At 40.7% G+C, this 11,540-nt stretch overlaps 1 long non-coding RNA gene across 1 annotated transcript; it reads right to left on the reverse strand.

The window, feature by feature from the left end:
• Window positions 1–10,333: 10,333 nt before the first annotated feature.
• Window positions 10,334–11,059, reverse strand: LOC145957085 (uncharacterized). The gene is made up of 2 exons (XR_014433505.1): window positions 10,924–11,059; window positions 10,334–10,702 (listed from the first exon to the last, which is right to left on the reverse strand). It is a non-coding gene; the product is annotated as an uncharacterized LOC145957085 (long non-coding RNA).
• Window positions 11,060–11,540: the final 481 nt, after the last annotated feature.

The raw sequence follows: 11,540 nt of genomic DNA on the forward strand, positions 1-11,540 counted from the left end.
TAGAACCGATAAAACAATTATGTCTGTGATTGTTCGCTCCGACCGGGATCTGAAAGTTGAGGATGAATGGGTTGAGTTGGACAGCGATGAGGAGACCATCTCTCCGGATCTGCAAAGACTGCTAGATCAAGAAGCTCGTCTACTCCAATCGTATCAAGAGAAATTGGAGACCGTGAATTTGGGGCAGGGCCAAGAGATAAAAGAGGTCAACATTGGGACTCATATCAGTGATGAAATAAGGGCGCAATTGATCCAATTGTTAAGGGAATATAAGGACGTATTTGCATGGTCGTATCATGATATGCCCGGTTTGGACTCTAACACCGTCGAGCACAAGTTACCATTGAAAGAAGGGTTTCGACCCATCAAACAAAAGCTCCGACGAATCAAGCCCGAGTGGTCTTTAAAGATCAAGGAGGAGGTAGAAAAGCAATTAGACGCGGGATTCTTGGTTGTATCTCAGTATCCCGAATGGCTGGCTAACATCGTGCCAGTCATTAAAAAGAATGGAAAGGTTAGAGTTTGTGTTGACTACAGGGATCTGAATCGTGCCAGTCCAAAGGACGATTTTCCCTTACCGCACATCGATACACTAGTGGATCATACAGCCACGAACACACTTTATTCCTTTATGGATGGATACTCTGGGTACAACCAAATCAAGATAAATGTGGAAGACCGCGAGAAAACTTCCTTCATTACACCCTGGGGCACTTTCTGCTACAGGGTGATGCCTTTTGGACTGAAAAATGCGGGTGCCACCTACCAACGAGCGATGGTGATGTTATTCCACGACATGATCCACAAAGAAATCAAAGTATACGTGGACGACATGATCGCAAACTCGAAGGACGAAATGGACCATATCCAATATTTGAGAAAATTATTCAACCGGCTTCGCAAGTATCAGCTTAAGCTAAATCCGGCTAAGTGTACTTTCGGAGTTCGGTCGGGTAAGCTTCTCGGGTTCATCGTCAGTAAAAAAGGCATAGAGGTGGACCCCGATAAAGTGAAGGCAATAATGGAAATGCCTCCTCCTAAGACCGAGAAAGAGATAAGAGGATTCCTCGGCAGGGTGAACTATGTCGCAAGGTTCATCGCACAGTTGACTGACACGTGCAAACCAATATTCAGGCTGTTGCGCAAGAATCATTCCGAATCTTGGGATGAGGATTGTCAACAAGCTTTTGATAAGATCAAACAGTGCTTGGCCAATCCACCAGTATTGGTGCCACCTGTCGAGGGAAGACCATTAATCCTCTACTTAACCGTGCTTGATGAGTCCATGGGAGGTGTGCTAGGACAACAAAGATGAAACGGGAAAGAAAGAACGAGCCATCTACTACCTGAGCAAGAAATTTCTCGACTATTAAACCCGCTACACGCCGTTAGAAAAGACGTGTTGTGCGTTAGTGTGGGCAACACAACGGCTCAGGCAGCATATGATTAGGCATACTACTTGGTTGGTTTCCAAAATGGATCCAATTAAGTACGTGTTCGACAAACCAATAATCACTGGGAAGATTGCCCGATGGCAAGTACAGTTATCAGAATTTGACATCATACATGTCACACAAAAGGCCATCAAGGGCAGTACCCTAGCTGATTACCTAGCACACGGGCCGACCAACGACTACCAATCCCTTCAGGATAATTTCCCCAATGAGGATATAATGAATCTACAACATGAAGAGCCTAAAGATGATGCGTGGACCATGTATTTTGATGGAGCCTCCAACATGCTTGGACGAGGGATTGGCACAGTGCTAATCTCTCCACAAGGAAAATACATTCCCATAACGGCAAGACTCAACTTCGATTGTACAAACAACATGGCTGAATACGAGGCTTGCGCGTTGGGAATCCAAGCAGCCATCAACAATGGTATCCTAAAGCTCAAAGTGTTTGGTGATTCGGCCCTAGTCATCTACCAACTACGAGGTGATTGGGAAGTCCGAAATCCTAAACTGATACCATATGTTGAGCACATCAAAGATTTGACACATCTCTTCCAAAGTGTCGTCTTTGAATACATTCCAAGGGAGGAGAATCAGTTTGTCGACGCTCTTGCTACGCTCTCGTCGATGTTCGCCTTGGATAGTGAGCATGAAATGCCCATCATCAATATCCGGCGGCACGATAAGCAAGCGTTCTGCCTTCTGATAGATAAAGTTGTCGATGATCGTCCATGGTTCCATGACATCAAGCAATATTTAACAAAAGAGGAATATCCTGATGCGGCCAACGATAATGACAAGAAGCATATCCGAAGAAGGGCCATGGAATTTCTGCTAGTCGGTGAAACCCTCTACAAGAAAAATTATGACTCGGTCTTGTTGAGATGTATAGACCGAGTCGAAGCTCAAAATATGATCAAAGAAGTACATGAGGGGGTTTTCAGTACCCATATCCCCAAGCCTGCAATGGCTAAAAAGATCCTCAGGGCGGGATACTATTGGTCGACCATGGAAAGGGATTGTTACCAGTACGTGCGAAAGTGCCATAAGTGTCAAGCATACGCCGACAACATTCATGTCCCACCGACTCCACTCAACGTATTGGCTTCACCTTGGCCATTCGCAATGTGGGGCATGGATGTTATTGGACCCATCGAGCCGAAATCATCCAATGGACATAGATTCATCCTTGTGGCCATTGACTACTTCACCAAATGGGTAGAAGCGGCATTGTATGCTCATGTGACCCGAAAGGTGGTAACATCCTTCATCAAGAAGAACATTATATGCAGATACGGTATTCCCGATAAAATCATCATTGATAATGGATCTAATTTGAATAACAAAATGGTGGAAGAACTGTGCCAAGAATTCAAGATCCAACACCACAACTCTTCCCCATATCGGCCAAAGATGAATGGGGCAGTCGAGGCAGCCAATAAAAACATCAAGAAAATAGTGCAAAAGATGGTTGTCTCATTTAAAGACTGGCATGAGATGTTACCCTTCGCTCTTCATGGTTATAGGACTTCAGTACGCACATCTACAGGAGCTACTCCATTCTCCCTCGTCTATGGGATGGAGGCAGTTCTACCTATCGAAGTCGAGATACCTTCTCTAAGGGTAATCATGGAAGCAAAACTTTCCGAGGCAGAATGGGTTCAAAGCCGATACGACCAGTTGAATCTTATCGAAGAGAAACGGCTGAACGCCATATGCCATGGTCAAGCCTATCAGAGAAAGATCAAAAAGGTTTTTGACAAGAAAGTCCACCCTCGAGTCTACCATGAGGGAGAGCTGGTAATGAAGAAGTTGCTACCAGCTCAAAAGGAAAAAATTAGAAAGTGGGCCCCGAATTACGAAGGACCATACGTGGTGAAGCGAGCCTTCTCAGGAGGAGCATTGATCCTCACGGACATGGATGGAGAAGAACTTCGATACCCAGTCAACGCTGACGTGGTAAAGAAGTACTATGCTTGAAGACGTTGCTTGCATAGGCCCGCTAGGATGAAAACCCGAAAAGGGCGTCCTAGGCAAAAGTTAGGGCAAAATAAAAAGCCCGCCAGTACAAGGGTATTAGGCAAAATAAAGGCGAATTTATCCCCGCTAGGATACGTCCTAGGCAAAAATTAGGGGCAAAAGAATAAGACACAAAAACAAAGCAAGCAACGATCACTTGAATCAAAAACCGAAAGGCGGTTAAAGTGATTATCTTCTAGAAGCAAGCGTCTTGCAGTGTCTACACTCCTGGCTCAGGCATCTCACCCGAAGCAATTAGGGGAACGTAAGAGCAACAATTACAGATATAATTGTTAAGCCTAATGTATATAGCCTACCCTGGCCAGCCATTCTTCAGAAATTCCTTTTGTGTATCTTTCTGTAAAAACATTTGTGAATATCAATAAAATATCTATTCATTTCTCTTCTCTTGACCATGTGATTATGCCTCTAAATTGGTGTTTCTTAAAAAATTGTACGAAATTCCTTTAATAATCGGTCAATAAAGAAAGTTGGAGGGGTTCCTATAAAATCCGTAATCTCCTGCGTAAGAGGCTCACAGAAATCCTCCCTCACGTCGACGACAGAAATTCCTCCAAGAAGAGGAGGATAGGGAGAGTCATTCATTTTTTTAAAAACATTAACAAAATGATTAAACTTGCATTTTGTGCATCACACACACATTAGTTACACATTCAAAGACCTTATCATTAGGCAGTCGCATAAAATAGAAAAATAGGAAAAATTTCTTGTGTATGACAGCAGCCAACAGAAAAAGTCAAAAAATCGACAAAAAAGGCAAAAATTCAGAAAATCCAACAATCGTACAGAATAATTGAGCCTGGAGAGGCTTGCCGAAATAATACTCCCCAGAGACATCTTGGCTTGCACTCTTGGACCAAATTCCCAGTGAAAGCTATCAGAGCAAGATCAGCAAGATTCCCCAATGGAAGCATGATCTTCCAAACAAAATATCCGAGTCAAATGACTTAGACTTCCTCAATGGAAGATAGCTTTCCAACTCGAGCGACGAGTGAAGCTAAGCCTGAAGAGGCTTTCTAAATAATACTCTGGGATACATAATATCCTCAATCCCCATTCGCCTACTCAGAGGCACTCCTTCAAAAAGAGAAAATTCTAAAAGATCAATAACCATTCCCCAAGCGGAATTCGGTATTCAGCTAAACACCGAACGTCAAGATAATCCGCCTAACAGAAGAGGCCAATCAAGATCAATACGACAGAATCCCCCAGCGGATAACAGCCTACGCAGAGGCAACAAAACCAGAAAATCAAAAAAGTCACCCGAATAAAGATAACCGGGATACTCCACCAGCGTCGAAAGGACGTCAACCAATCATAAGGCATCGCTCACCTCAGAAAGAGCATCTTTGTGTCTGCATCCCCAAGGAATCAGAATTTCCCCAGTGGGCACCAACTACGCAATGGAAAGTTGGGACACAAGAACCTATGAGTAACTGCACATCCCCTAGACGGATCCCTGCGTTATCCAGCCCTCAGCGGCACCAAAATCAAAAACAACCGTCGAAGCAGCATCGTGGACTGTGGAGACAAAATCATCACAAATCCCTGGAGAGGGCAAACTCACGCTACCAAAGTGACCAGAAGCACGGAGGTATGCAACCCTGGGGAGGGCAAACCGCAGACCCTGGAGAGGGCAAACTCACGCTACCAAGGTCGTCAGAAACACCGAGGTATGCACGAGCCTGGAGAGGCGACAACTAATACTCAGCTACCGACGTCGTCAGAAACACGGACGTATGCAGCTGCCAACGTCGTCAGAAACACGGAGGCATGCAGACCCTGGAGAGGGCAAACTCACGCTACCGAGGTCGTCAGAAACACCGAGGTATGCACGAGCCTGGAGAGGCGACGACTAATACTCAGCAACCGACGTCGTCAGAAACACGGAGGTATGCATTTGCCAACGTCGTCAGAAACACGGAGGCATGCAGACCCTGGAGAGGGCAAACTCACGCTACCGAGGTCGTCAGAAACACCGAGGTATGCACGAACCTGAAGAGGCGACGACTAATACTCAGCTACCGACGTCTTCAGAAACACGGAGGTATGCAGCTGCCAACGTCGTCAGAAACACGGAGGCATGCAGACCCTGGAGAGGGCAAACTCATGCTACCGAGGTCGTCAGAAACAACGAGGTATGCACGAGCCTGGAGAGGCGACGACTAATACTCAGCTACTGACGTCGTCAGAAACATGGAGGTATGCAGCTGCCAACGTCGTTAGAAACACGGAGGCATGCAGACCTTGGAGAGGGCAAACTCACGCTACCGAGGTCGTCAGAAACACCGAGGTATGCACGAGCCTGGAGAGGCGACGACTAATACTCACCCTGGAGAGGGAAAACTCAACCTGGAGAGGTTACTCAACAATTTTCCCACCTGAAGACACTACAAGTCGGAAGGATGGCTTACTCCCCGGACAATTGGGTCAACTCCTTTACTTGTCAACTGGTACACCAAAAAAAGCCGTTCGACTAAGTAATGGGGGGGCAGCTGTAGACCCCTAAAATTGTCCGGGTCGGAAATAAGACTCAAAGACTCTCGAAGACCGAAGGAAACTCAGCCGGAAGGACTCCTGGAAGACCCTAGGATGATTCTTTGTAGGTCTAGAAGTCTTAGAGTAGCTTAGAATATGGGTGTGCGAGGATTGGAGCTCAATACGCCCTCCTAGAGGTTCAGTACGGCCGTACTGAGCCATTTGAACTACAATACGGCCATAATGAAATCAATACGGCTGTACTGAAGTTTTTGAACTTCAGTACGGCCGTACTGAATTCAGTACGGCCGTACTGTAGTTCAAAAACTCAGTACGGGCCGTGTTGACTCCTTAGGCCGTACTGCGCCTCAATCCTATAAATAGGACGTCATTGGCTCGTCCTTCCACACATTTGGAGCATTTCTCCACCCTTTGGCTGAGTATTCTTGGGTTTTTGAGCTATTCTCTGCCCTAGAAATCTCTCCGAGAGCTGATCCGACTAAGTTCTTGAGTTCACGAGCCTTTAGCTTGAGACTCGAACAAGTCGAAGGGAAATCTCTTTGATTTCCATAGTTAATATTTATTTTTAGGGAAAGGAGCGAGCGAACGTGTAGTGGGAAGGAGCGCCAAAAAGCCTCCTAACTCCTTTTTGAATATATAAAAGCCCGCTTCGAAGGTTTCTTTCCAAATCCTTTCTTTTACCGCTTTCATTTATCGCTTTTTGATTGTTGCATTGCACGTTTAAAGCTTTCATCATGTAGATAGTTTACTTATAATCGTTCTAATAAATAGGGGTAGTTTAGTAATTTTACGCTATTATTTATGAAATAATCCGTCATAGGGAACCCGAAAGGGGCGTTGTGGGGTGCTAACACCTTCCCCACACGTAATCGACTCCCTTACCCAACTCTGGTTGTAATGGCCAAAGTTGATTTGCAAAAATCAATTGCCTTATGTCTTTTTCCAATGTTTTGAGTAAAACATTGGTGGCGACTCCAAGAACCCCTTTTTGCGAAAACCACTAATCCATGGAGGGTCCTGTTTGGGATTAACACGGATTGGTGAGAATCATTTAACAAAATTGTTAGTTCGATGAGGTCTCAGTTTGAGAATAAGTCGTTCTAACAATCCATCATTTTTCAAAACTAAAAAAAGAGTCCAACCATCGTCGCGAATGCCAATGTTCGTTTCGGCGGGTGGCGACAATAAGTTACCTACGGAAATTTCCGTAGATAACTTATCTATCTTAAAAAGAAAAAATTATACGTCAAACACGACACCAGTGGACTATCTATCTTCTTTGAGGTTCCAATTCCATATGGAAATCCATTAGTGTGTCAACCCCATAGAAAAGGGAAGCAATATTCCTTTCTTGAATTGGTCACATTTCAAAAACAAATAAACAACACAAACAACCACAACTAATCCCCACAACTAATCCCCTTTCAATTCAATTCAATTTCAATCACGCTATTTCACCACAACTTATATTATAAAATTATTATTTTTACTTAAATCACAGTTTAAAACTACACACAGTTTAAAACTACACACAATATTAGTTACAATTATTATATAAAAATTCTTAATTCTTTAATACTATAACTATACTGCAAAATCATTCAATATGAGAGGCATTAGATTCCAATGAAAAATTCAAAAATCCAAATAAGATGCAACCATGCACCAAGAACAGTTTGAGTGGCTCTGGTGATGATTTTGAATGTCAGAAGAGATTTTAGAGTCATCACAGCCTAATTTTTGAACAGCAAGTCCATAAAGATACATAGCAGTGTACGTAGTGCTTACACTTGCACATGTCCCATACATACATTTCATAACTCTAAAACTTAGATTCTACCTCCATAACTGCTGACGCATATCAATCATACTAATACTATATTCAGACACTTTCTATATAATCAATTCCCAGCCTCACAATTACTGTCAAAAGTTGAAAAAGTTATTTTCTACTTTGACTTTAAGTGATTTTATTATTGATTTTAATCGAATAGAAAATTAATTCAAAAACTCATGCTATATATGCAGACTTCATTACCTTTCTGGTATTACTTATCAAAATTAAAAAAGAAGTCTAAAGTAATCATTAGCATAACAAACTAGTTCCAGTAGAGAGGGTGGGGGAGTGCATGCATGCTTCAAACCTGCCTATGTGAAATTAGACGAGGCAGGGGAGAGGCAAGTATATATAAATTCTTAGAAGAATGAATGCTGATGCATCAAATATATAAAAAACTATTTTCAGAATTTAAAGTGTGAACGATGGAAACTATATACAATTTCACTATTGATTTGATCCAAACAATCAACATATTGTTAACCACTGAATTACTTAGCTAGTTCAATTCATTGCACGCCAGCTAACAAAACCAAAACCATAGAAATTTTAAGAATAAAAAAGTCATACCTAACTAGCAATCAAAGTACGTAATGCACACTATAAACCAAATCAAGATAATTTTAGAAGAAAGTGGAACACTGGATAGAAATATGAGATATCCAGCCAAAAAATTATTGAAACAATTTCAATCAAAACAAAAATATCAAGTTTTTTTGATGAAAATGCATGATATCATTTAAAATGAAGATAAAAGAACAATACAGACATCAAGAGGAGTTCCCAGGATTAATGATGTGCTTAATCGGCAAGACAACACATGAAAAATAATGAATGACCTCTATCAGTGTAACTATGACAATAAAGCTTCATTGGAGTATATCCATAGCCATGATACTTTTCATCATTTAGAGATCAAAATCCACAAGGCACATATTTAGGCAAAGAAACCCCTTCAAACAATACACATGAAGCAACCTAATTTTACTAAGTTGGATTGCTTATATAGTGATGACCTTATACCTATCTACCAAACATACAATTAATAGAGGCAACATGTTGAAAATTCCAAATCAAATCATACAAAAATTCAAATATAGGGGAAAAAATCCTTAAAATTGATTACCTTTTTTCCCGGCCTAACAAGCCTCAAGGCCACCTCAGTAGCAGTATTTGCAGCAGTAATAACATCAGCTGCCCTTCCTGTGACAGGACCTTCCTGAAGAACATCAATGTGAGCCACAGCCGCGATGAAACCATCTATATGACAAGCCAAATCACTACAAACAACTAAAGAAACTACCATCAGCTTCCCAATAATAGCGAAAAACACAAATTTCATTCCCCCATCACTCATAACAAAATTCCTACTGAGAAAAAAAAAACCATGCTCAAAAATGTTACATTTTCAATATATCACCTTCTTCCAACACTGTCTCGTCACTGGCTAGTGGAGAGAAATGGCAGACCACATTGTTTACAGATAAGCAAGTTGGGAAAGCAACACCTCTCTCAATCTTCCTCTTCACGTTCTTGTACACATTTCTAGTTTGTTTGTACACACACATAAAACAAATTCTATGAGCTATAATCCAAAAATATTAAAAATAAATAAATAAACAAAACAGCAATTCCGTATGCATATATGAACATGTATGTTAAAAAATATCACAATTCACAAATAATTCTCCTTCATATATAAATAATAAAACCTTACTCTCTAATATATGAATCCCCTTTCTCACAAATGTCCACAGCTTTGGCCTTAGGTTTACATTCTGAAATAACTAACTTCAAGGCCTCTGCAAAATCATAAACAGACAAACAATAAAAGGTGAAAAAAAATGAAATCATCAATAAAACCAAAAATGCAAATAAAAAAAGGTGTCCTTCATCAAGATTCTAGAAAAAAAATTCATCTAAGATACGAAATTAAAAATAAAAATTCTTGACAAAGATAGATGCTTTCATCTCAAATAATCACTTGTGTCATAGGTATGATTCTTGAGTTATGAGGGAGGGAGAGAACAGAAATTGATTCAATAAGACCATGCTTTGAATTTGGAGCTAGTAAAATATTCAACAAATAAAGAAATTTTTCCAAAGAAATGCAAGTAAGGACTGGTGTCCTACAATAAGAGAAAACATTAGAAATTACATTTCCATTTAGCCGAGAGAAATAAAAAACATTAGTTCTTCAATAGAACCCATGATCTATTAAGACAATATATAAATAAGCCTTTACTAATTTATTGACTTATTTGAGTTTATTAAGCAATAAACCTCCATGTACTTTCGGCTCTAGTGAAGAAGAATGTGAGAAGCCTGCCATTTGACTGTTGAAACAAGAACAACAAAAGGTGATATGCAATCTGATTTGATAAAAAATAAATAATAGAAGTTATGATCAGTAATCTGCTACTTGCTTTGATAAAAGCATTTTTTAACTCCTTCAAGACAAGAAAAGCAAGGAATAAGCTGTCTTAACTTGAACTAAAAGGAAGAAACAACTCTGAAACCATCAAATTATGAACAATGATCAACATATTTGCCGATCATAAGACATGTTGGCATTTTATCATTAGAACAAGCATATAAAAGAGCCATTTGAAACAAACCGTGAATGTCAATCACAGAATTTCAAGATGAAAACAAGAATTGACAGAATCAAGAGGGGTTTGGTTTCTTGAGCGAGCATGATGCTTTAAAAGCCTCAATCTGTGAATGACATTTGACATAGTCTCCCTTATTCTCTTCCAAACACTTCTTCAAAGCCTCAACATCACATGATGATATTATTTTCTTCACACTGCTGCCATCCCCTGCTTTCTAATCCATAATCTCACTTAAGAATACACTGGTTCTGCTTCTGCATTTTACATCAAATACCAACTAATTAAATCAAAATAATCGTATCACAGACAAAAAAATTAAAAAAAAAGACTAAATTTTGGAATTAAATAACAGCACAGCATAAGCATCAAGTAATCCAGTTCATTGTTATGTCACTTGAATTGCTTGAAAATAGAAAAAATAGAATTTGTAGTGAAGGAGGAAGAAAAATAGAAAGAATGATGCAAAAATCCTTACCTTTGACCTTGAACTGCTTCTCGACCATAATGGTCTTAACTCCAAATCTGAATCAGCATGTATTATACCTCATGGCAAGCCTTTCAACTCTAAAAGGTTACAGGATATGTCTGTACCAACAGGTATAAAAAATGAATCCAAGTTTCAAAATCATTTTTGACAAGAATTTGTGAACACACAGGTTCATCACAAATTTTGAAAGCAATCATTGCCATCATTTACTATAAAGAGAAGAGCGTTTGTAAATAATAGAAGATCTAATCTGAGAAAAAGAGAATCAAAAAGCTACTTGGTCTAGTAATCTAACTTCAAAGGTTTTACCTTTGGTTCTCCCCAGAAACTTCAAGACCTCGGCATCAGTAACGACCTCATAATGGTGCATCACCTCCTTCTCCCGAAACTCTAACAAGGGAATGAGAGCTTCGCCCACACACCCACATCATCACTATAATCAGATTTGGAAGATCGAAGACGAAAGAGACAAAAAAAAAGGATTTTGTTGAAAAGGTACGCTATGAGGCCGCGATGCTCGTCCCCGGCCGCCGTCGGCGAGCGACACGACGAGCCCTGTGGAAGCTTTCATTGGCCTGGAGGAGGTGGACGCTGCAATGGAGCCT

Source organism: Cajanus cajan, chromosome 4 (genome assembly GCF_000230855.2).
Source record: "Cajanus cajan strain Asha chromosome 4, NIPB_CcT2T_4, whole genome shotgun sequence".
NCBI lineage: Eukaryota > Viridiplantae > Streptophyta > Magnoliopsida > Fabales > Fabaceae > Cajanus > Cajanus cajan.